We start from the raw sequence: 21,880 nt of genomic DNA on the forward strand, positions 1-21,880 counted from the left end.
AACAGAACTTTCTCGTCAGACGCGCTGCCAGGTTGATCGCCGACATTGTCTAACTTTCCAGACGATGTCGGCAATGCCAGGAGCTAGAAATAGGATGGCGGATTCTGTAATAGAGAGAACCAGGGTCTTGTCATCCTGATGGAATCACGTGGGTCGCCCGTCTGCCACATGCCTCCGTGCTGTGGCTACAGCGTACCGTGGCACTTGCTCCGCTCGCATCAATTTTCACCGCCTCTCACTGGAGCGCGCGCATCGAGCTTCCCCGCTTTGCACCGCTGTGCTAGGAGCAGCAGCTGATCTGGGCATGCGCCTGGGTAAGCGCGATAGGCTCGGAAACTGTGCTCGGTACTATTACTAGTCTACCTTTCTTACGACTCAACTGTCCTCCTACTCAAAAAAAAAAAAATAAATAAAAAATAAAAAAAAATTGTGCTAAGAAGAGAGAGAAAAAGGGGGGGGGGGGGGGGTAGAGAGAGAGAGAGAAAAAAAATGACGGGTCTATGTCTGAGTAAATACGGTAGTAAGCAGGGTTGGGCAGTATCGCGATACAAATGTATCGCGATAGTATTTCAGAAATACATTTCGTATCTGTATTTCTGTATCGCGATACATTTTTTTTCACCGGTATCTGTATTCCTGTATCGAAATACATTTGGAATGTTTCTTTGTATCGCGATACAATCAGGGTGAAATGTATTTCGATACATATCTTGAGAAATACTCCCCCCCCCCCCTCCCCGAAAAAAAAAATCCGAACGCATCCATTTTTTATTTTATTTTTTTACCTCTGAGCTGCTAGGTCAAGGAGATGCTGGGGCATTGTTACCATGCCGACCGAGGTTTCCTCCGATTCTCCCAACTATTTTTCTATGCGTCCCCTTTTCTCTTCTGCGAAGTGTTGCGTAGTCTGGGACTCGAATCAGGTGGCGTGCCAGGAGTGGAGTGAGAGAATCTTCTGCTGCAGGTCCTTAGGTAGGGATTTCTTTAATCATTGTCTGCTGGCATCCAATACCCGCGGCTAACCGCCTCTCTTGCCTTGGCGTACACTGTACACCCAGCCGGCAAAGCTGATTCACAGTTCATTGCAGCACGAACGTGGCGGTGGTTGACTTGAAATAGTAGGATGACTCACGCAGTGAAGTTCAACACATATTCGAATGCGTCTGCGGCTGCGCCCGTAATATTCCACAGCCCAAGGGTACGTCATCAGCCGACGTGAACGTGACCCGCTGCTCTGGTGATCCGAAACCCAGAAAGGAGGCCAGACGTGGTTTCGCTGTGCCGACCCAGACTTCGTACACCTGCGACTCGTCTCGAGCGCGCTGTTTCTCGAACGGCTCGCACCTGTGCTGGCAATATCAGGTCGCAATCCACGGGGCCTCTGTTTGGATGATGCTAGGCGAAACTTGAGGACTGCAATCCATGCGTCGGTGGCGGAGGGTCGGCAGGAAGGACCTTCACAACAGGGATGCCACCGTATCGTTTTTTCAGTGGTAACACAAGATAAGGCATGTGTTCCAGAATGCTTCAGGTGGTTCACTATTCTCGAGTATTACAAATGCGCCTGCATGATCTTCAACGAGGTAACCTACAACGAAAGTACGTATTGTTTTTTTATACATCAACCTGGTAAAGTTTCATGGTCAAGGCCAGACCTACAGATCAAGAATACCAGTTCATTCCACCGTGACATAATGTGATCAATGTTGACAGGGGCGTCCTTATTGGACAGGGACGTTGTGACGTTTTGATGGGATTTAGGATGACATATAATTTATTTAGAGGTCGAAGTCTTTTCGCATCCCTCGCCAGACAGACAGGATGTCAGGGAAGGGACCGCGGACAGTCCTTGATGGAACATTTTTTTAAGCCCATATAAGTCTCATCGTCGTCTGAACCCACTACCTTCAAGGCAAAGTGCCAAGCCTACGGGAAAGTAATTTCGGGATCAAAAACTTCCACTTCCAACTTCAAGCTTAATCTCAATTGGCGTCTCAAACAAATTCGAAAAAATGTATTGCAGTATCAGTATTTCTGTATCTGTATTTCTGCCCTCCCTAAAATGTATTCCTGTATTTGTATTTCCAAATACTTTTTGCCTCTATTTAAAATGTATTTCCGATACGTATCGCGATACACTTTTTTCAGATATATTTCAGTATCAGTATTTTAGCTACTATTTTAATGTATCCCAGTATTCGTATTTCCAAATACATTTTTGAGTATTTCTGCCCAACCCTGGTAGTAAGGGTAGTTCCCGTGCAGCTGTCAATTGAAAGAGCAGGGAACAAGCGACCAAAATGGACACCGGAACGGCGGTTGCTATGGTAACCGCTGCGCGACGTCAGTTTTCATCTCTCACGTGTTTAGGGCTTTAACGATGGCTCCAACATCGCTAAGGAGCAGTGCCCTTTTTAAAATCGCAAATGTAAGTATGTTTCATCATATTTATGGGTTGTTGTTTTTGCAGTTTATTATATTAGAGTTTTGAGTTTGGTAGGTTAAAAAATCTCGAAGGAAGCATTTTTTTTTTTTTTTTTACTGATGCTTTAGCAGACGTACTGGTTTTTGCCACGATTTAGCAGAAATTATGTTTACAATCTAAAACAACTAAACCGAATGTAGAAACCGAGACTTCATCCCAGCTTATGTTCTACGCAGTGTTGTGCCCGTTACCGAAAATAAGTAACGAAATAACGTTACTCGTTAGCTTTCAAACAAGCTAACGCGTTACAGAGCTCCGCTACCATTTTGCAAATGTAACGAAATACCGGTGTCCTTACTTGCCATGACCAAAGGGACATTACTTTGACGTTAGTTTGTCGTTATTTTGTGTTTCACTGCTTGTGTACATAGAGTTATTATAATGTACGCTAGAGGTTCAACTGGCGCTAGTGTCTATGCGACTTCCGTGACGCAAATTGAAGCAGACAGCAACCAGTCTACTTTTCCAGTCTTCCCGTGTATTCCTATGGGAAAGCGCGCGTGCACTTTGTCTCTTCGCCGGAAAATAACACGGAACACTTTGGTTATTTGGGTCGTATCGAATAGTATGTACCTTGATTAACACTGTAAAAGTGTAATTGCTTTAGTTAGCGCATTTTTCTTCAACAGTGACCGATGTTTAAATTCGCTACATTTCAGCTCCCAAACGTGCGTTCCGCAGCAGGTGTGTAAAAACAAGCGACGATTCGAAGCAAAATTACAATCGAAAGGAATGTAGAGTGTGTTCAAGGCTCGCCAGCAATCCGGTGACGCTTATATATTGATAATATGCCAGTCCTGTCACTATATAAAAATGACCCCGTCGTGCATGAGCGGATAAAAACGTTCAAAACGTAGAGAATAAAGTCCATGGGCTATAAAAGTTGTCTCTTCGTATTGTTTTCTCTGCCGGGCAGCTTTTATCGGGCACTTGTTCTCAAAGATTTCGAGCGTGCGAGTGATATTTTGAACGTAGAACAAGCAGCTTCGCTCAGAGCAGAAAGAATAAAACGGTACTTATTTAGAATAGGAATAGATTACGTGGCCTTCAATTAATTTTGATCGTATATGCACGTGTAGTTACTGATCCGGTGTTACTGCGTAGTTCTTGCCGTCTTTCTTAATTTCCAGATGTTCTTCGTTCGTTTGGCAGGTATATCCCCCACGCTGAAAAGCGGCGACGTCGTGCTCGCGCCAACAGTGTCTGACAGTGCACATAAATACACGTACGAAGCTGTTTTAGCACCGTTTTTAATGCGATGAATTTGAAAGAAAAACACAGTAACTGACCAATTATTTCGTCGTCCTGACTGAGAAATGTTCCAAGCTACCTAGTACGTACGAATTATTAGGAATATTTGCTCTTATGATCGAGCGCAGAGAGAAAATGCACTCACTCTTTCCCATAGCAATGCATTACCGGAAGTCAATTTTAGACTGGTTGCTGTCTGCTTCAATTTGCGTCAGCACACTAGCGCCACTTGAACCTCTAGCGTACATTATAATAACTCTATGCTTGTGTATGACAGCTGTTAGTATATGACTGCAGCGCCTCAACCCCGGACGTCTCCACAACATTGTCGAACACTTCTATAGAAACGGCAGCTTGATGCATACGGTCGATCTTCCTATGCTTCAGCAAGGGCGTGTCGGGAAAGTTGGTTGTAGTCTTGGACTTCCGTTTCTTTGAAGTTACCGCCAACTCTGATAGCTTCTGCGAATGGAGGCACTGGCGAAAAAGAAAAACAATTAGGACTGATGCTAAGCACCGCTGTTAATTTCTAGTTATCAGTGGTGTGGAACAACGAAACATTAACTAAATAAAACTATCGCGAATTAGTATAAAAAAAAAACAACTCTATAAATAAATCGCAAACTTAAAAGAAAAAAAAAATCAATTAGGCGTGTTTATATTTAGCTGCCATGATTGATTTAGCCTCTTTCTGAAATATACAAGTATACTAAACTAAGCCGTTTTTGAAGACTTTTCGCTAGCTTACATTAATGAGCATTGTGAGATGTAGTTCAAAAACTGCGACTAACAAAACGATCTCGAAAGAAAGGTGCGTTCTTTTGGCTAGGAAAGCTTAACGACGGCATTTTAACGGAGCAAAAGTGACATTGAAGAATAACTTACCTTAATGTGCTTTTTCGAATCAGAGTTCGACGTCCGGTATGTGCTCAGGAGTTTAAGTTTCGGGATACAGAGCAGACATTTAAACAGCAAATTGTCTGACTTCGTTTCCCTCAGTTCAAACATAGCACTTAGCCCGGGCAATAATAACGGAGTTTCAGTGGCCGCTGCCATCTTGCCCGAAAAGGCAGTGCGAGATGGCAGTAAAAGGGGCTTTTATAACAAGCGTTCCAAAATGGCCTTGATAGAAGCAGAAGTTGCATGACAGAGGAAACTGTACAGTGCACGGACTGCTCACAAACAACACACCTCATAGGCGCACCGGTTTTAGCCACAGTCCGGTTTAGGCTACACAAGCAACGAAAAGAGGACACCGATCGCTTCTTATAACCAATAATTATAACCAAAGAAAATGATTGGTGATTACAAACGAAGTATTACGCCGGCCATATTTTGGTTACAATCACATGCAGACTCGTAGTACATTTACCTGCATCTATGATTAAGAAAAGTGGCGAGCGTCATACGCTCTTTACCCTAAGTTTCTCTCTCACTTCTAACAAACCTTCATTTTTTTCATTTTTTTTTTTCACGCCGGCTGCAGCAAAGTGAGGGCGAAGCACGCGAAAGCCTTCACTATTACCGGTACGAATGTGTCGTCTCTCTAGAGGAATGGTACAGTAGCCTTCACACACAACCAGGAACTGCGAGAAGGATAACGCGAGCGAAGTGTCCAGCAATAGATAATTCGGTCTTTGAATGCCAGCGAGTTGGGGGCTAACTGCGATAAAAAGAAGGTGCTGTCCGTGGTGGTTACGCAGTTTTTTGTCTAATTTTTGAGGCGCTGTGGGAGAAAGGATACCCAGAGGACTAAGTGAGAGGGGACCTTCTTGAACGGAGTCCTTATCGAGCGAGAGACCGCACCTTTGTACCACGGTGGCAGGGATTCTAAAATAGGGTGACATCTTTCTGGTGACGAACGCCTTTTAATCTTGCGATAACCCTGCCGCTTGGTTTGGTTCAAAGCGTGGGAACGTCAACGCTTCCAAATTTAGTTTATCTTTTTTTATGTTGACCGAACGAGAATTTATTCATTTTGAATAGAAGGATTTTACCAGCTGAGTAGCTAGGGACGATTAGGCAGAATCCTTCGAGGGGCGGCAGACTGTTGCCTTCTGAGCAGATATCTCTTTCCAGCGAGACGGCTGTTCCTTCAGGGCACGGCGACGAGTAGCTTCGATACGATGCCTGCACCCAGGATGCTTAAGCGATGATCTCGCGTCCTTTGGGCCTGGTCGTGGGAACGTTAAAAAGTTCTGAGGGAGTTTGAAATGACGCCGTTTATACGCAGATTTGTTGGGGTTTCTTCGCCACTTTTTGTAGTGCGCAGAATAAAAATTATTTTGCTTTCAAACTATCATGCGGTCATTTTTAATCAAAAGTAACGAGTAACGGGTAACGTAAATTTATAGCAGATACTGTGAAATAATAACGACATTACTTTACTCGTTAGTCATTGTGGGATTCTAACGAGAACGTTTGAATGTTGATAAAAAACCTAATGCGTTACCAGTAACGTCGTTGCTTGTGACTCGTTACTTCCAACACTGGTTTTGCCCTATAGTTAATTTTTAACAATTTTTTCTTTGTACATTTTGTAAATGCAACCTGCTCTTACCAGAGCCTTATTTCTGAAAAGAGGGCTCTGTTCCTTTTGCGCCCTGTTTATTCTTATTACAAAAGGTAATAAGGAATATGCATTAGAAGCAAACAGGAAACCTCAGTTATTATCAAAAATGGACTCATTTAGCAATATTATAACTTTATGAATTTCAAGTGAAGAGCTAGCAGATGTTAGCATCTGCCCCCAAAGCGTCAGTGGCTGTTCCAAACCAATATTTTGCCTGCTACAAAAGTGCAACAAGAGGTCAAATGCCGCATTCATCCCTGAATACATAACTGATGTGACGACTGGTTTTTCAGTCTCAAGCTTCCCCATAATTAATATAACAATGCCGACGCCTAGCAGTTTAACTATTAACCTGAGACCGGAGAAAAAGAGAAACATCAAAACGTAGAAGGAACAAACAATAGACAGGACGACGTTTCAATTGTCCTGTATTTTATGTTCCTTACGTTTTGATGTTTCTCTCCTTTCATAGTCTCGAGTTAATTCAACATGGTCCAATTTGCGTTTACATTTATTTTTATCTGGCGCGTGATCGTTGAGCATAGTAAATGCCGAATAAGAAACAGTAAAAGCACCCTTGTAAACGGTTGTGAGCTAATTTCGCCAATATACTCCAGTGAGTGACTGTTTGCAGGTAGACGCGGAAGGGAGCGCCATGTTTTGTTTTTGTTTTTGCTTTACGTGCACATTAAAGCCTTAGCAGACTCTCCGTGTTCTTGACGCTCTTTATCGTAGTAAACCCAATTGAGTGGGAAAATTAGAAGGGAATCTAAAACTGGGGGGCGTCGCCGTCCCGAATGGTCATATGCCTTCGCGTCCAGAAAACTCATTCACGCGTTCCTTTAACTGGTATCAGTCGTGCTTGGTCTCATTAGGTGTAAAAGAAAAAGCCGTATGTACGACATTTATAACGCCATGCATCACAAAGGTCACTGTTGACAGTTAGATTATCGCCAGATCTTTTACATTTTCACTTTAATTGAAAATGCTATTATTTACCGGGACTATATCGTCTCTCGTTAAACATTTCGCCTCTAGCACTCTGAGAAAAAGTGTGCGTACCTGAGCTCGTGTTGATGCGTATGCGCGATAAATAAAAGCGTCGCTGCGAGATCGCAGCAAAAGAAAAAGACAGCCGATCCACGAGAATACTTTCCTCTCATTTTATTCCGACCGACACGGGTGCACCTGCGCAGATGTGGGGATCGCAACGTTCACACCACATTAAGCGAACAAATTGTGCACCCCCCCCCCCCCCCCCCCCCTCATTCCCTTTGGCCAGTGAAACATAATGAGGCAAATGCGTGCCCGAGCCAACGCAGAAAGGATCCATAGCACGGTGACGTTGATTACAAAATGTGTCCATCCGGACACCGGCGGGTCGCAACTGGTAATTACCGCGTGCCCAGCTGCCCGCACCAGATCGATGGCACTGACCGTGTGTGTACGCAACCACAAAGCGCCCAGTTTAATCCTCGGCGACGCCGGGGCGACCGGGACCTTCGATCCATTTCGGGTGATTGTAATCCGGCGCCAAACGCGCTGCGAGAGTCTCCCCCCAAAAAATCAAGAGCGGTCGTTTGGCGTGCCCACGGACGACAACTGCGGATAATTACACGCGGGGACCGGGTGGCATCATCGACCGCGAGTGCACGCTTCGGCAAGAGCGCGATTCCGGCGCACGCGGCTCCAGGTGAAGAGGACCGTCGTCGACGGACGCTCGGCCGAAGCGAGTGTATCGGCCCATCTGGCCGCCCCTCTGACCGCTTCCTCCGCCGCGCAAATTCGGCGGTGTGTCGGGGCGGATGGCTCGCGGTCCGAGGTGCACGCACTGCCCAAGGCCGCAGCTGCAACCATCTCTGACCTCTGGCAACGTGCCGTCCCTGATCGCTGAAGAGGGATCCAATCGCTACAAAATCGTGCGCGTCGGTATCCGGAATGCGCGAGCTTGCTCTTCACCTCAGCTGGGACATGTGCACACACACTGCGCTGGACGTGGCTTAATTGTTCACGTATGTCACGCTTTTTTTTTTAACAAAATAATTACAAACTAAACTTATTTATTTTTGGGGCGAAAGAACTGGAGACCAGCTTTCTTTCTTTTCTTTTTTTTTTTTTTTCTTGAAAAGATGTAGGCGTTACTGTTACTTTTGTGAGCAACTTATGAAAGGAAAAACGGAGAAGCTGGCAAGCTCCGACCGCCTGTTCTGGGATCATTTTCGGGGAAGAATGGGCGTTCCGTCAGTGATCGAGGCAACCCAGCGGGTCTCCCTTCCCGACTCATGCAATCACACGAACGACGGGAAGCCGAGAGGAATGTCAGTGTCATCAAACGTATCTAGTGGTCGCACGCTCGACAACAGGGCTCGGTGCGCGCTGCCGATAGTGGAGATATGGAGACGCCCATAAAACGGCGTCACGCGATTATGGCAGCAGCACTGTCAGATGCAGAAGAGGACGAACTGCTTCCTGCTTAAAACAAGATGCTTCTTGAATAGATGAATGCAACACAAAGAATGTATAATTAAAAAGAAAAAAGTTGTGTGAGAAGCGGCTTGAGGACGGCATTAATGAGTATCGAAGACTCGTTCGGGTGCCTCCGACGACACGCGCAAAAGTGCAATTCCCAACAAGTTACGCGATCTTCCGATGCTATAGTCTTCATCTAGCTGAGAAAAATCTGTAAGTGGCTGGACGCGCGAATGAAAGACTATGGTCCCTTGAAAGACTGGCTAGTCTCCCGTTCGAACGCCTCTCGCCACGCAGCGAGATGGCAGCACCGTGGATGAAATTGCGGGGGGCGCTGCGCGCAATTGGCGTGCTGTTGTAGCTGCTACCTTCCTCACTCACTGCCTTGTTCGGTTTCGACAAGCTTAATTAGAAAAGCATCGTTGACTTTTCTGCCTTCTTAGCAAGGACATATTTCCCTTTGTTAGGCTGTGAGGTGCGTGCAATGGCGATAACAATAAGCATTCTCAACTTATTCGTCTTCCTACTTTTCCGCCTTCATACATCAAAGCAATGAACAACGAGAGGGCAGCAAGGAAAGAATGGCTGAGGCTTCTGAAGGCCAGGAGGTGTAAATAATTAATCTTCGAAGTACTTATTTTCTTTAGTTCGTCGCATTTCCTCCAGATTTCTTTTGTGGCTTGGTAACTGCCAAATTCTGGCACGCCGACTGCTCGCAGCGCCGCCACGCGCTTTCCTTCCGCATCAGTCGCCGACAGGGGCAGTGGAAGAAAAACTACCTAGTGTTTACGACCTTAAAAATACCGCCAATCATAAAAAGATTTTACGCTAAAGCGGGGGGGCGTTTGTGCAATACTAGCAAAAGCTCCCCCATCCCCTTAGGATGTCTACGTCAACGCGGCTCCGCGCAAAAGCTTAATGTTCTTACCACGTGCTGCAAATCCGGGGGAGCAAAGGGAGGCATTTCTCCCTCGTCTGAATATCCCTTTACAGGAGTACATAATAGCAATGAACGTCAAATCTTGGCTATAACTTATAAGATCTGACCCGGCGCAGATCACGCACGAACAAACCCACGCACTTACCATAGTTTACCGCGAAACTTTTCTGTCTCCATAATTCTTTGCTGGTGTTTTGAAGGTTATACGTTGGCACTGCTATGTTGTCCACGGACGAAGAAGCTTCCTGAGATTAAAGGGACTCCTGTACAGCCTCCCAAACATTAATTCCACATTATCTCTTTGAGTCTTGGTCCTCGCACGCTCAAAATCATTTTGATATTTTTTTTCCAAAATCGGCATCTATCGGTGCTCTTTGGCATCATAACTTATAAATAGTCGTAATAACTTATCGAGTCCTTTGGGCTCTCTCGTTGCCGGTGAAATCACAGCCCTCCAGGCCAAGGCTGGAACAAGCGGCGAGCCATCGCCTCATTGTCAAGAAAGTGATGACACTTCTCCGGAAAATCTACTTCTACAAACGAACAGATTACTATGACAGTATGAGCCAATCGTCAGTTTCAACGCTTATCAATGACTTCACTGACAACACCGATATGGAAGATATTTCTTACAATTACTACAACTTGTTGAGCACCGTTGCAAGCGAACCACTGGGGTTCTAGACCCGGATACTTTTAGAAAAAAACCTCTTCGCATACGAGCTGCAAAATCAGCTTTGTACACGGGTCTACCACCAGGAATAGGGGGAAGGGGTTGTTGTTGAAGTTGCAGACCGGGTGTCCTTCCTCCGGGACTCCCTCTACGAAATTCAGGTATAAACCTAAAGGCATATGGCCTCATCGCACTTGCTAGTACTTTGACGTTCTGCTGTTAGAGTACCTGAAATCACCGAGCGCGATTGCTTGCAGCTCGGCATCAGTACTAGAGAAACAGTCGACCTGGCGCAAGACCGACGCCTGAGTTCTGCTCTCAGTAAGGCCCAACTCTGAATCGCTGTCAAGGGCGGACCTCAGTTTTAGAACAGACGCTGTTCTTGAACACGTAAAGGGCCCCACCTCCGTGCTTCAAGTCCCTAACTCTTGATCAAGTAGCGATGTACTGCAGAGGCAAAACGAAAAGCTAGAAATGCGGAAAATCACATCTTTCCAACGCGTATCTCAGTATACAAACTTTTTAAAGCTTCCAGACGCATACAATGAACGTCCACACCTTACTGACTATGCAAACTGTATGGCGAGCCTCGCAGGCCTATTTACGCATAAAAGCATTTTTTTCACGGTCTCAAACAATGTCAAAGTGCAGCGGAGGTTGTGAGCTTGTCTACCATACCAGTGCTATATCCAGAGCTGAAACGCAACAGGAAGTTCCAGCAGAGGCTTCTGGAACACTAAAGGGGCCGCTACTCAAGGGCAGAAGAATACCAAGAGGTCGAAATTTACCTGGAAGTAGCTAAGAAGATCAAATAAGCGTGCTTCATCGCGACTCTAACACTTCTCCTGAAACACAATATCCAGAATGTCACAAGCTTTATCCGAAAAAGCTTGGACGATATTAAGAAAGAACGGTAAAAAATCGAGGAGTTACACATGTGCTTGGTGCAGGTTTAAGAAGTGCTGAAAAATAGTTCATCGATATTTTCTTTCTTTTTATAAATGGAAGACATCCCTTACAACAGCAACCGAGAGTTTAAGTTGAACATTTATTTTCAAACTTAAAGGTTACATGGATGATGTACAGAAACTAGAAAGTCGTTGGTGACATATATATGATGCGCTTAGGCTTTTTTCCTGGAAAAAAAAAGTAAAGTAATACGAATGTCGATTCTACTGTTTCCTTTCTTAGATATATTGATACGAAATCTAGATATCAAACACTCCCACAACAAAAACAATTGTTCCTGCAAAACGTGATTTTTTTATTTTTTTATTTCGGGGACGTGACGTTTAGTTTTACGCGCCTTCAGACACACACCCCAATTTTATTTATTTATTTATCTTTATTTTCAACAACGCTGACGCACGAAACAGTGTTTTCGGCCGACATAGATAATACGTATCCGGCAGATGGGTTCATATTTCTCCAGGTTTTTCTCAGCCGCTGGGGCAGTAAAAAACGCTGGCACTGCTCGGGGCCCGAGATCGTGACCACATTAGTTGGCACAAAAGCCGACCGAGGTGGCGTTGTTTCTTTCCCGCCCGTGGCCAGGGGGGACGGGCGTTCCGTATCTGCGGCCGGCATCGCCTTCTTTCTTCGCTCGCCTTTATCTTTTCTTGTTTTGTTTTGCGTTGTTGGGTGCCGTTAGTTCTTCAAGGTTCCTGTTTCTTTCCCAACGTCTATCTGGTGCGCGTTTTCCCCATCGAATGAAAAATTGGGGAAAGCAGAAGAAAAAGGCGCCTGCCGCGCTCCGGCAACATCGAGAGCGGCGCCTGGCGCGAGGGCATCGATTTAACGAAGGTCGCGAACCCTCGAGTCAGTTCGCCGTATTTCGGCCATGACTGGCGGCGGTGGACGATGAAAAATGAATCCGTACGAAGAAAAATACAAATATTTCAGGAAAGCTTCAGACTGTTGTTGCCGCCGTGGCATCTATGCGAGCGAAAAGAAAGAAAAAAAAAAAGTTTTCTTGTTGCCAGCATTGGAGGTTATTTGTTTGCTTGTTTTGTTAGATTTTAGGTCGCTTAGGAAAAGTAGTGAAGACAAAATATATTGAACGAACATGCCGAGAGCGTAGGGGGCCTCTTGGTGTCGGCAAGAGAGGACGTTTCGCAACGCTTCCGGGCGCTGCTCGGGATCACCTGGACCAATTAGCGATGCCGCAAGAGGCGGCTTTCCACAGCCGCAGACATCGACAACGTTCTCTAATGGCAGATGGCCCGCCAACCGATACTCTCTCCTTGATTGGCGCGGCTGTTTCTTTTTTCTTCTTCTTTTTCTTTTTTTGTTGTTGTCGTCGTTCGATTTTCAAAATGGCCGACCGCCTGCGTGGTCTGGAATGTATATGATCGTTTCTTTCATTTTGAGCAGTGGATTAAAGAAGAGTTGGGTAAAGTGGAGCAACAAACGACAAAAGTGCGGGGGAACTAGGCCTGTTGCAACATAACTCAGACTGGAAAGCGGTGAGTACAAAGGCTCAAGAGCACAAAGTGCGGAACTATTGCTGGGTTTCGATAATGTTATTTCAATTAAAGCTTTCACGTTTCGAAATCGGGGCCCTCCCTCGCAACACAAAGAAGAATATTCTGTTCCATCTCAAGCGCATCTCTGGGATATTACTAAAAACGAGGCACGTCGTACTCTAAATTGATTTTTTCCGGAATATCGAGTCTAGTCGGAATCTCGTTCTTTCTAAGACCTTTCAGAGCTTTGAGCACGTCCCCGTAACCGTAGCGCGGTGTGGCATGCTAAGGTAAAGAAAAAAAAAAAAGAAACGAAGGCATATTCTCGCATTTTGGCATGAGGGGATTATTAGAGCTCTCGCGAAACATGTCTCTATCGTGCCAGCTAGGCACAAGAGAAAAGGGTACGTTGCCTCCGAATGCGCCTGACCTGGTAGCGTCTCTGCCGTCAAGTTTATTTCATCATCGTTTTCTTACGGTGTGTGCATGATTGGCAAGCTTTATAACGGATACATAATGGCCGCAAAACAAGGCGGGTTTTTTCAGTCGCGCACCAGTCACCTAGCTGTGTTTGGAGATTGGCGTTTGTCCTTTGTCCCCCTTGCTCCACTTCTCCAGAAATTATTATCGTCAATCTAAGTGGACTGTTCGGGGCAGATCTAGCAACCCTGTACAAAAATTCTGGTACGCTGCATTTTCCCGCAGAAGAACCCCGGCCGCGTATGTTTATTTTTTATTTTTTTCCTCATGAAGTAAAACCTTGCTTGCTTGCTTGCTTGCTTGCTTACGCGCCTTGAGCATGGATCACACTGCTTATATACATATACTCAATAAAGTATATTCAATTCAATATTCGATTCAATACAGTAGACAATCTGCATACAGATTCGAACGCGAGTGACCGCGGGGTTCGAATGCCGCATGATAATGAGTTCAAAAAGAGAACTTGGCACGCGGCATTTGAACCACAGTTATTGCGGTGACTTGAGTTTGCAGACTGCTTTTTGTGTGATGTATGAGCAAAGTGACCCCGGCTTTACGGCCCTGGGTGCATCGGGCGTCAATATTGTTCAGGGGTGTGCAAGTGGTGCCGTGGTCCGTGATCGTTTCACCCCTCCGTCCGAAAAGCTGGAATCTATCTCCGTCCTTCAGTTTGAACACGACAGCGAGCCATGGCGAGCCGTGTTGAACAGGACAGCGGGAAGCGATGCGACTGGTCCACCCTCTGTTTATGTCCTTGGTGCGTTTCGCTGCATCCGGGAGTCGGGCTAATCGTACCGCCGCGACGCATTTCTCCACGCAAGCCTTGCCAAATGAAACTTTCATCTCCTCTCCACGCCGCTCGTGACCATCATACCGTGATCGGTAGCATCCAGTGGTTTTGTCATGGAACACATCACCGTGACTTGCCGTGATGTGCCGTGGCGAGGAGCGAAGTTTTCCCGACTTTTTTGACGGAGCGGCGAAACGTTCGCGAACCACGGCGCCAGTTTGCATTTCCCTTTACTGTCACTCTTATCTCAAACAACGAGCGGGAAAATGTCACGCTCGTCTCCTGCTTTCGAAAGAGCGGGACGTTCAAATAGTCCAATGAAAGCCCTTGATTTGCTCCATGGTTCTACTCCTTGCGAAGTCCCAATATGCGCCGGGGCGGTTGGCGACGGATACCGTTCGGTCGTGGTGCCCGGCAGAGTGAGGCACGTCCAATTTGCACGCGCGGATCGTCGGGGGCAGAGGCGCACGCCGGGATCCGCGTCTGACGATTAGCGGGGCTCCAATTAAGTTCGAAAGGACCGCCGAGAACTGAGCGACACCAAAGTAGAGGGGAAAACAAAATAGGGGCGAAGCGGTCCTCCCAGGTGCATCTGGTGCAGTGTCGCCTGGGTTCGCGGGCAGCGACGGGAGGTGCCTTAATTAAAAGCCCCGCTCGCTCGCTGTATGCAAAACAGCCCGAGGGAAGCAGGCTCTCCAGGCTCTCCCATCCAGATTTGTGCCCGGTCTGTCAGCAGAGCCGCGCTGCCGCGTTCCCTGACACTTGAAACGAGTCCCTCTGCAGGGTGAATCAAAGGGTCTGCTTTCGGTGCTTTTGTTGGCTGCCGCCTTTAGCGGCTAGGCCGGTCTGTGGCGGCCGACGCAGTATCACTCGAAACTCGTATCAACTTTTGGGATTAGGGAGGGCCACGGCAGACCCGTTTTAATGGTCCACCGAACCTGGGGCAGGAGCAAGTGCTTGGTAGTACGTTTTGGTCCCTGTTAAATGAAATGCTGGGAGATTGGAGGGGAGGATTTGAGTGACTGACTTTTTTTGTGTGCGCATTCTGACTCCGTGAAGACCTGCTGCTGGGATTAACGTTAGTCATGCTGCTTAAGTGCGGAATCGAAACTCGCGGGTCCACAACCATGTATCCTGTCACGTTCCGACCGCTAGCAGGCTTTGTGTGAAATAAAGGAACCCGAAAAGAAACAATTACGCATAAATTTAGGCGTGTCGTTTAAAATCCAAGTTGAAAAAGGGAAGTATTTTCCCGCGAAACCGCCCCCGCGGGGATTCGGATTCATCTAATCACAGTTTTATTTTGTCGCCGGCCCACGGCTTGCCAGGTCACGACACTCTGTAACCCAAAGGTGCCCTGAGGAGGTTTCTGAGATCGCCTAAATATAGCAATAACTCACTCTGCTGGATCTAAGCATCGTAGAAATCCCTGAATCATGACGATACGCTGCCGATTTCCCTATTACAGCGGACCTGTTAAGGACTACTTTCCCAGTATCGTGTGCGTCAGCAAACAAATGATGACACGAAACTCTGGAGAGCTTACCCCCATCTATGAGCGGCCTTTCCAGTCTGGTTGTCGCCGTCGCTTATAGAGGGTGCAACCTTTCCAGCCTTTCCCCTCTGGCTTGCCGACTTGCGGCCGGCAATTACTTCATTCCCACCATGTACAGCTGCGCTGGTCTTCCTTCATCCCCGGAGTGATATCTCGAATGTATGCGGCTCGTTTTCCATAGAACCCGGACTACGATTCAACCAAGCAAACGCGCGCCTTAACAAAAAAAAAAAAAAAATTTTTTTTTTTTTTTTTTCACAATTAGCTTCGGTTAAATTTAGAATTAATGAAGAATGAAAAGGCTGCTTTCGAGATAATTATTGCGGTATTATGTCGAAAAATTATTGCAGTAATACACGTTTTTTACTACCAGCGTTTGCAATCTCAACGAAATGTCGCGCTTTCATTGGTCACATGCCGTCCTGGCTGCCGGCACAATGTTCCTCTCATCGGCGGATATAATTTGGATTTTTACACACACTGCAGAGCCCTATTGCAAACAACACTCACTGCTTACTCACGAAAAATGAAGCAAAATTCTAGGAAACCGCGCTGACTGATAACTCGTTTTTATATATTCTTGGTCTTCTTCTACCTCTTGCACTACCGAATTTCCCGAATCACGCGCACCAATCTCCTAGACGTACGCCTCAAATTTTTTTTCTCTTTTCCTGTAAGGTTTGAAAATGGCGAGCGCGTTACCACGGAGCTATACGCCACAGCTTTCACAATCTGCTTCATTGTATAAACACAGCGCGCACGAGTCAAGTGCAGCGCAAACTAGATAATCATAGTCGCTATGATGTCGCAATAAGAATGTTTTATTTTTTTACCATTTTTTTTTGTTAATTCTGAATTTAATCGCAGTTAATTGTGGAAATTAAAAGCTTCGGCTAGGTGGCATTATCCACCGCCCGATTGAAGATATCCATCCAGCGTTGCATCACGCCACTTGTCCTGTCCTATCACGTCACATTTGACGTGATAGGCCTTGTCTTCTAGGTGGGTCACGTGCTGTGGCACCTGACCCACCTAGAAGACAAGGCCTGTGCCTTTTACTCTTCCCCCAAACGTCATCGTTTGTGAATCCAGGCAGTGCCAAGTTAGCTCGCGTGAGCGGCACCGACAGAGCGTCTCGCAGCGTCTCACAGCAAGCGCGACGCTAGCACGTGGCGATGCCAAGACGGACGCGTCTACCGCCTTGCGGCGGCTCTCAATGAGCCTCGGCGTGTTTGCCGCTTGGCGCGGGTCAGGGTCCCACTAGCAATGACGTCATCGAGAGACTTCGCCGTCAAGACTCCACGGCGTGCGAACGCGACAGTGATGCCCAACGACTTGGCCGTGACAGGGAGCAGCTATCGCTGTGGCCGTACTGCTCATTCACACACGACTGTCCATTATTTCTTTTTTTAAGGAGGCTCACCTCCAGAGGCAGTTCATATACTTATACCGCATTCCACTTAAGAAACAAAACAAAAAGAAGTGCGTTGAGCGCGCAGGTTCGGAGGCGAGGTGCCATGCAACCGGGTGTTCCCAATGAACCAGCCCGCCAAATAATAATAAGACTGGAGGCGCAAACAACACACACAGCAACAATAATAAACAACAAACAAACAAAAACAACACAGACAGAACAACACATATGCTGTGTTTGCAAGCGATGTTCCGACGGTTTCGTAAACTTGTAATTAATTGTGAAAGCCCGAGATCGATCAATGCGAAATCGATTAATGCGTTCCTCGGTCTCGGGTTTCCGCAATGTTGAAAGGTCACCAACTATCCTGTATTTTGTTTGTTATTTGTAATCTTAATATCTGTCGTACCAGCACGTTTAGGCAAGGAAAAACAAAAAACACCCAATTTTGTATTGAATGCGTTTGTAATATCTCCATACGGCTGGTTATCTGCACGGTCGCCTCTTGGGCGGCTTAAAAGCTATGCTTTAATAAAAAAAAATTTATCTCTGTCTCTCTTTCCTATTTGAGTGGAGTGAGAGCGATTGCTTTCTTGTTGATACACAGAATTTCACAAGGATCCCTCCCTAACTCTTCTCCACTCTAAACCCAGAAAAGCAAATACTAACAAACAAACACATACAGCATAAAAACAGCTCCAACCTGGGGGATACAACTTAATTAAAGGAGCTCGCGATACACCCGAACGCGATAGTTTCACGCACCTTTCCAGAAAGCTTATACTACCCCTCACTCAAGGTATTAATCGAGAACAAAACAAAGGCCGGTGAACAGAACGTTTATAACAAATAGCTGGCAAATTTGAAACCGCAGGAACTGGCGCGCCAGCGGCTTGCACCGCGAGTTATTAACGAGCCACAGCAGCAGATGGAGCGGCGCTGAGAGAAAGAGTATACGGCGACCCAAACATCTGGGGCGTGCGATGCTCCTTCCAGAGGCCGCTCGGTTCGGCTGGGCACGCGGTAAAGGCGAAGGTTTTACGTGTGGTGCGTGAAGGGCGAGAGCGTGTATACGCGAATTTCGTCGTCCAAGGAGCCTTGGAAAGCTCACGATCGCGCCTCGGGAGCGCCGTGCCGTTACAGCCTCCCGCGCGAACCGCTGCCAATTCAAAAACCGTGACCTTGAAACCAAGGTGGCGCCCAACGGGGGGCAGTTTCGGAGAACGCTTTGCAAGAATGAAACCGCTCAGCTCGGATGCCTGCAGCACTTTTTCCGCATTCGCTATTTTGGTTTCCCTTCAGAAACCGCGAAAAGGCCCGTGCGTAAGAACGACTCCCGCTGTACACTTTTGTTTACGAGATTTCTTGCCTTGCTTCCGAGAGAATATGTCTGGGTGAACCTCGTATGTTTATATACAAATCATGTCGATGGTTGTTGTTTCCGTGCGCGTGGTAATCAATCCGATTATCGGGTTGAGGAACACTGTAAGTGTTTTACGATTCGTTTCTTAATTGACGCTTTCGAAATAAACAATTAATTTCAAGCATTAATCTACCTTCGTCGTGTCTGTGTTGTACTCTCACGTGTGCGTGTAGTCGTGGCACCTATAGTATGTAGCGATATCGGGTCAGCTCGCACGCGTTTGAGAAATTTTAAACCCCGTCTTGTTTATTTCCAAATGGTTGCCATATATTTGTCCCACAACTGCAAAACTTCAAGGCGCGCTTTGACTCGATGCAGTGAATCTCGGTGCAACGCTCACGAACAGTTTTCTTTCTTCTTTTTTAACTAACAGAAAAAAGAAAAGAAAAAAAGAACGGGGAGGGTGCGTTAATTAGTGGGATACATTGAGATCCACAAGTTTATCACATCACCTAAATGCCTGCAACGCTCTCAGAGTTTATTCCGTACTGCGATGCTCACCGTTCACGGAACAAAATCCTTTGTCTTTTTTTTTTTTTAGCACCTCAGCCGATGAGGAGGGAAATCAGTACCGTGCAGCAGAAGTCGCTCAGTGTCAGTGCCAAGAAGTTAAAATTAGCCAAGAAGCCAAGAAGTATTTATTTATTTTATAAATAAATAAAATAAATTAAAAAAAGTTAAAACACATTATGCCGACTGAGCATTAGCTATGGTAGCATAACACCGATCCCCCTTCCGATTGATCGATCTCATTAAATAAATGCGAATGATTCGTGTTCTCAGTCTATTAGGCAATACGCCGGAAGGAACTTTTAAAAGTGTTTCTGTGCCTGAACATAATCTCTGAAGGTGCAGATGAATCGGATGAAACTATCGCACTAAGCCTGGAGGCTCTGGCGATGACGCTGCTGCCAGATTGGTCGCTTGTCCTCGACCGGTACGTGACGAAGGCCCCCAGGGGACATGGCCTGGGATGGACGGGGGCTCCTCGGACTGAAGGAAGACCATCGCGGAAGCCGACGCGGCAAGGCATACAACGGCGGATGATTGGTTGCATCACGTCCTCGTGCAACGGCCTCCGCGCGCTCGGCGGCGTGACACCGTTGCGTCGAAGGGAGCTTTCGTTGGCCCCTTCCGATTAGTCACGACGCACCCGCGCGATCGCTGGTCGGAACGCGTGCCGAAGACGCGAGCGCTTCCTCGTCCCGCGAACGGATATTTGGGTCGTCGATGAATGACGCCAGTTGCGAGTTTTAATTCGCCCCCCGTGGAGTGTGGCAACTTCGTATAAATGTGAGCCTGTGATGCTGTTCGCGTAAGAGTGCCTCGCAGCTTCGGAAGTTCTCCGAGTGCAGACTGTACCACGATGCAGTTCAAACACCAATAATCATTCTTTCAATTAGGTTAGCCAATCAGAAGGGTCTTCCGCAGAATGCACCAATGGTCCTGCGGCATCAGTAGAGAGAATGCGTTCATTACTTTCGCCACTAGAACCGCTTGGCTATCAGAGCGTGATAGCAATCGGATTTGTCAATGGTTGAACCGATGAACTCAGAGGTGTGGAGGTTGATACGTCGGCACGTTAGACCGTGGGGCGTGTCTGCTGCAAATTGCTAGTTACGTCAGGGCAGTGCGATCGCAACCCTGTATTTCTATGTAGGTCGACAGAGCGCCTATACAATGTACACCCAGATGGAAATGGACACAGGAACTGATGAAGGGAACACCCGTGATCGGTGTCTCAAAATGCATTGCAGGCAATAAACATTCAGGAACTTCTAAGAGTGCGAGACTGCTGGCGCTTCTGAGATGTAAATAAGCAGCGGAAAGATCAGAGCCCGACAGCAGCGATGAAAACATGCGCGCATTGTCCCAACGCCTCGAACGGCTCCGGGCAAGAGAACTTTCTAATATTATAGTTTTATTCAGCACGACACATTTTGTGATGCTCCAGCCAAGGGCTGCTGAACCAGAAACCGTCCTCCAGAAAGAAGCCAAATGATGATAGCAGGAAGTATAGCCTCCGAGATGCAACGAGCTCCCGGGCTCAACCCGGCCTTCGTTCCAAGGCGCACGGAAGTGCACGCAGCGACCCGCCGCAGCCAAGTGCGTGCCGATTGCCTCCGGGCCCACACCCGTCCAGGCACGATCCCCATTCCGCATCAGGCTCACTTTGCGAGGCCCGCCGGCAACTCGCATCCGCGTCCATCTGCATAAGCGCGCCAAATCTGCGCGCGCGTCGCTCGCGCCCGCACAAAACATACGCGGATCCGAACGAAAGAAAAAAAGCGCGCGCAATCGAGCGAGCATTCCCAGGAGAATCCCGCGCCAAAAAGAACGAGTCGCGGATTTCACGCGCATGCACGTTCCGCGATATTGGCCATGCACTCACGAAGCCCGCGCATCTCCGTGATACTTGGGCACGAGACGTATCGCTCGTGACCCGAGGCTAAGCGGAGGCTTGCTGGGTGTCGATGTGCGGAGAAGCGGTCTGCGTTCTCCTCCGAGAGAGCTGTTTTCCGTGACGCGCTCACGCCGTCAACTTTGGGCCGAGTCGGTTTCTCGAGCCCCGCGGGAAGGCGTCGGACAAAACGCACGGTTCTGGTGGCCCGGAGACCACTTGGCCTCGCCGGGGTTTAGGGTGCTCCAAACAATGCGCAGGAGGAAAGCTCGTGGCGTATTATAACTTAAAAGTAAGAACCGTGGGCACAACTCGACTCTGATAATGAACGAATATTTCACGCAGAGTTGAGTTACAAGAGTGGTACTAGCTCGGTATTGGTGACGAGATGTTCTGGTGGCGCCACCTAGCGGGCGCTCTCCTTTGACAGAGACGGTAGGATGCGAGCAGACGACGCGTTGTGGCAAATCACGGAGTGGCTATGTTAGTTGGCATTTATGCCGATTAAAATCGGTTTATTTCTTAAAAAAACCGTGTATGACGTCTTTGTGAATGATCGTTCTAATAAATTACAGATCCTCAAAGTTGCTTTTTATATTTAAAAAACAATTAAAATGTTCAAGAACAAGCATCGTATCACATTACAGCTTGCGCGGCATGCGTCAGGGCTATTCACAGCCTCGGTGATTCTTGTTTTTTGGGATCTGTGGAGGCTGCTGTATAAAAAGGTGTTGCACAGACCAGAGTAAATGACGTGCTGTCTTCTTAGCTCCGCTCGCGCGTACAGTTGTGTTACGAAGCGACGCACCCTTGTTCTAGCTACTCTCTTAAAAATGCCTGAATGTTCACTTACCCGCAAAACACTCGAAGAGCCAATCTCTGCGATCTACGAAATAACTTCGACGAATGATGAAGCGGAACATCTGTTTAGACCTCAAAATGAAGTCTGCGCTGTAGCA

This window comes from Ixodes scapularis, unplaced genomic scaffold (genome assembly GCF_016920785.2).
Source record: "Ixodes scapularis isolate PalLabHiFi unplaced genomic scaffold, ASM1692078v2 PGA_scaffold2__306_contigs__length_199485367, whole genome shotgun sequence".
Lineage (NCBI taxonomy): Eukaryota > Metazoa > Arthropoda > Arachnida > Ixodida > Ixodidae > Ixodes > Ixodes scapularis.